We start from the raw sequence: 5,392 nt of genomic DNA on the forward strand, positions 1-5,392 counted from the left end.
TATTTTTTTAAAAAAATATTTTTTTTCCCAAGGAACTCGTCTCTTGAGGAGACGAGTTCCCTTTAGAAATTTTATTTTTTATTTTTTTTGGGATTTTTTTAAAATAAATAATATATTTTAAATAAATAATATATATTTTTCCCATGGGAACTCGTCTCAAGCCTTTAGTTCCAATTTTTTTTTTTTTAATTTGAAAATTTTTTAAAAATTATATATATATTTTTTTTCATGGAACTCGTCTCTTCAAGAGACGAGTTCCCTTTTTTAAAAAATTTTACCCGTTCACCCTCTCTCCTATCTCCTCTTTCCTCTCTCCTCTTTCCTCTCTCCTCTCCTCTCTCTCACCCTCTCTCCTCTCTCCTCTCTCCTCTCTCCTATGTGGCAAAAACTACCCTATATTTGTAATAACTTCTTCCATTACAGTAATTGAAGAATAACTTTTTTAAATTACTGTACTATTGAGAAAAGTCCCCGTCCCAAGCCCATGTTGTAGTGGTTGCGTTGGTGCCACTGCCAATTTGCCAACTCATTGGTTATTTGGAATCTACAACTAATATATAGTTTTTAAGTTGGTAAATTGAAAATAAATGCACTTTCAAACTTATTTCCAAATTTTTTTTTCCTAAGAGTAAGAAAAGGGAATTTTAAAATGATTCTAATATTTGATTTCACTAAATAAAAAAATAAAATAAATAAAATAAATCAAAATTGACTAAAATTGTATATATTTGTGAATTATTTAAATTTTGTATAATAAAATAAGGTATGAAAATATTTATTAATTTCAATTTTTTATTTTTTTTGGGCATTTACGTTCAATTTTTTTGAAACCAAACAAAAAGAAAAAAAAAACGAGAAAAAGGTAGAAAGAAATATAAAAAAAGGAAATGTTTTTTCAAAAATGTTAAAAATATTTTTTTTTTCATATTTGATTTCATCACGAAAGATACTAAAAAATCAAATATAATTAAAAAAATTTAGAAATTTATATATTTTTAAATTATTTAATTTTATATTGAAAAAGAAAACTAAGTTAAATTTGAAGTAACATGTAAAAATTATTCATTAAATTAAAATTTATTTTTTTATTTTGACTCATTTTTTCTTTTTTCTTTTTCCTTTTTTTTGTACTTTTTTCTTTTCTTGTTATAAAATTAGTTAAAAATTTATATATTTTTAATTATTAAATTTTTATAAGGAGGAGAAAAAAAGATAAATATGTTTAAAATAAAAATAATTTATTGATTTTAATTTTTTTTCTTCTTTTTTTCTTTCCTTATTCTTTTTCTCTCTATTTAATTTCTTTGGCAATTTCCCTTTAAGTTTTTTGGAATCAAACATAATATATGAAAAAATGGATTGTAATAACCACAAAAATTTTAGAAAATACAAAACAATCCCAACTTTTAATTACAATTAGGCTTGGTCCGTGTGTAAGCCACAAAGAGCTAGCTAATAACATTTTTTTTATTTTTAATTTTATTTTAATTACTTGATAAAAATTATATAAAAATAATAATTTTCATCTATTTTAAGGTCGTGTTTGAATATATTCTATTTTAAAATATTTATATTTATTGCACAATTATATTGATGGTTAAAATCATATCTTTATTAGAGAGAATATTAAAATTGCATTTAATGGTTATTTTAAGAAGTATTTCTAATTTTTTTTAACACTTGAAAATTTTTATATTTCAAATATAAAAAATGTTAGAACACTATAAATTGTATTTGTTGTCTTTGAAAAGAACAATTATAATTTAATGATAGACAATCTATATCAAAATTAAATATAAGTTTTATAATAAATTAATAAAGTATTTATTTATTTATTTTCTATATTTGTTCTTATTAATATCTTTTTTTCTTTTTTTCTTATTAGTAAATTCAAATATGAACTCAAGTATATTATTATTGATTAAAAATATTAAAATCAAAAGGATTATGACATGTCTAATATTAGTATTTTGAATAAAAAAATTTAGATATTAAATAAAAAAAATAGTTAATTATTATTTTTATTAATTTAATTCATCTTACTTAATTTAATTTATTCTTTATTATTTAATAAATAAGTATATTTTATTATTTGTTGAAGTTTGAAAACTAAAATAATTTCAAATAAGATTTTTAACTTTTGTAAAACTCAAACAAAAAGAAAACATACTTTAATCATAAATTTCTTCCAAAAAGTATCAAGCTAGTATGAAAGGAAGGTATTTATAAATATTGAAATAAATGGTATGCCTTAATTTTGTGACACCTGTCATAATTAGAAAATAAGTATGTCTTAAATTAGAAAGAAACTTAAATGTTAAATTCAAATAATTATTTGAATTTTGAAATTAATATCCTTATCTATAATTCTATATAAATAGATTAATTATTTAGAAAAAAGAAAAAGAAAATAATTGGATAGAATTTTGTAATTTTATTGCAATCATAATTAGCCATTGACCAAGTCTATAAAGAAAAAAAAAACAATATCTATAAGAGAATTAAATTTTTTTTTTCTAAAGGATATAACAAATTGTTAGTATTTGTTTATTTTTTTTATTGTCATAAATTGATTTTTTTTAATAAAAATAATATTTAAATTTAAAAAAATTATATCTTAATTTTATATATTCGGTAAATATTAATTTTACTATCATTAATATTTTCTTCTGATAATTATTATTCTTTATTTTTATTTTAGCAAAAATTTAAAATAGAAAAGAGCATATAATCAACCAAAATAGTACAAATTTTTTAAAAAGCATAAAAAAATTATTTTCATTTAAGTAATTTATTTATTTTGGTTACATATATCTTTCTTTTATTCATACAACATTAAAACATTAATAGTTTGACAAATCTAAAATCTATTAAAGGGTTTTGATACCCAAACACTTATCTTTCTTCAACCCCTTCCTCCTACATTCCAAATTTTGTTATCATGTTTGGTAAAATAATTTAATAGAATGACTTAAAGTAAAAAATAAATTTAAGTAATAAGTAAAAACAATTAACTTATTATTAAGTCTACATCTTCATTTTACTTTTTTAATTCAATTTATTTTACCTTTTACCTTAATTATAATTTATGAGGATAAATATACTAATTCGATGATTTAAAATAAGTTATAAGTTAATTTTATCAAAAAACTTTAATACTTAAAGCAAGAATTAAGTATTAAGTTTTAAATGAATTGTTACATCGACAAAAACGTTAATACAAACATTATTAATAAAAAAATACAAATATAAAACAATTAACAAAAACGGTATACTAGTTTTTAATGTGATTCGACCAACCATGCATACGTTAATCGATGAAAAAAAATCATTTTACTATACAATAGAGAACATTACAGATGATATAACCATATACAACTATTGGGTTCTCGAAACCAATGTTTTCAAAATCGAACCAGTTATTGAATCGAAAAAGTTATTGGTTCATGGTTCACTGGTTATAAATATATAATTTTATAAATTATTAAAATTTAAAATAATTATAAAAATAAAAATAATAAATTATATATTATTTAAAAATTTAAAATAAAAAATAGTTTCAAATTAGAAATTAAAATTAAAATCATAACTTTAATTTAAAGTTTGAAATTTGAAATTTTATTTTTAAATCAAAAACTTATTTTAAAATCAGAAATTTATTTAAAATTGTAATATTTCATTAATTTAAATTAAAATCATAAGTTTAAAATCACAAAGTAAAAATATATATATATATAAAAGAAAATAAATAATAATGAAATGTGGTAAAAAATAAAAAATAAAAATCAAGAAAGGAAGGAAGGAGAGGGACGTGCCAAAAATGGGAAGAAGGTGGTGGTGGTAGGGGCGGGTTCTATTGATGGGAGGGATTGTTGGAAAAAAAAAAATGGTTGAATTGGACAGTTCGCTTCCAATCCGACTACTTTTCGACCCAATTGATCGAACCAGACCATAACTATGACCGACCATTTTGGTCCGATTTTTAGAATCATGCCCAAAACATTCTATGTTTTCTCCCTCTTTGTATCCCTACCCTATCACAAGCCCTCTTGTATTGTCTTTATAGGTCCATTTTCATCTCATAACTTTGTCTCCTTATGACCTATAATATGTATAGAGATATTTTGAACAACCTTCCTTATTCTACAAAGAAGTCTAACATTACAATAATATATTAACCTAAAAAATTATATATAATATTCTTTACAAATAAAAAATAAAAAATGAACCTATACTAATTAAGAATTTGGGACACTTCCTAAAAATCTTCACCTTTGATCAAATTTCATGAAGTCAATCTTCAAACTCTCTATGATACAAACTTTTTTTGTATCATATTACTACTAGAGAGCAATCGACTCCACCTTCACAAAAAATTCATTTTGTTCCTAACAATCTTCACATTTGATCAAATTTCATGAAATCAATCTTCAAACTCTCTATGATACAAACTTTTTTTGTATCATATTACTATGAGAGAGCAATCGACTCCACCTTCACTAAAAATTCATTTTGTCTTCATTTTGTGAGTTATGTGATCTTTTGCTCTTCCAAAAATCTTCAACACATGCTCTAATACCAATTTGTTATGTCGACGAAAACTTTGATGCAAATATCGTTAATAAAAAAACACAACAATAAAATAATCAACACAAACGGTATATGAGGTTTTAACATGGTTTGACCAACCATGCCTATGTCCACGGATGAGAGATAATTATTTAACTATACAAGAGAAAACATTACAGATGATATAACTAAAACATTACAAAGGACATAACTAAATACAACTATTGGGTTCCTTAAATATCTCAAGTTTCCCTACTCTACGTATCCTTACCCTACCACGAGTCTTCTCACTTCACCGGGTACCTTTCATTATTCCTCACATCTTTATCCACCTCATATAATCTTTACCGTCCTATCTTCATCTCATAAATTTTTTTTCCTAATAATTTAGAATATTTATAGAGATCTTTCTAATAATTTTTTTTTTATTCTATAAGAAAGTTTAATATTACAATAATATATTAACCTAAAATATTCTCTATAGTCTTTTTTACAAAAAATAAAAATAATCTATACTAATTAGGAATTCGGGACACTTCATAACATTAACAAATATAATTTAACTTAAAATCAACCTAAATCATTAAATAATGAATATTAAGTATGAAGTCTTAACCGAAGGAGGTGAGGGAACCAAGTAATATGGTAGAGTTTTGAGTTCATCTTGTAAATTTGAATTAAGATGAAGACTATTTGAAAATTGTCTCAAATTATCTTTCGAGTTCATTTGTAAGTTACTTATTGTTTTCCTAATGGGCTACATTAATACAAAGGATTTTCAAAGATATATTATATAGACTTTCTCTTAAGCGCAGACAGAAAA

The sequence above is a fragment of the Vitis vinifera genome, chromosome 11, assembly GCF_030704535.1.
Source record: "Vitis vinifera cultivar Pinot Noir 40024 chromosome 11, ASM3070453v1".
Classification (NCBI taxonomy): domain Eukaryota; kingdom Viridiplantae; phylum Streptophyta; class Magnoliopsida; order Vitales; family Vitaceae; genus Vitis; species Vitis vinifera.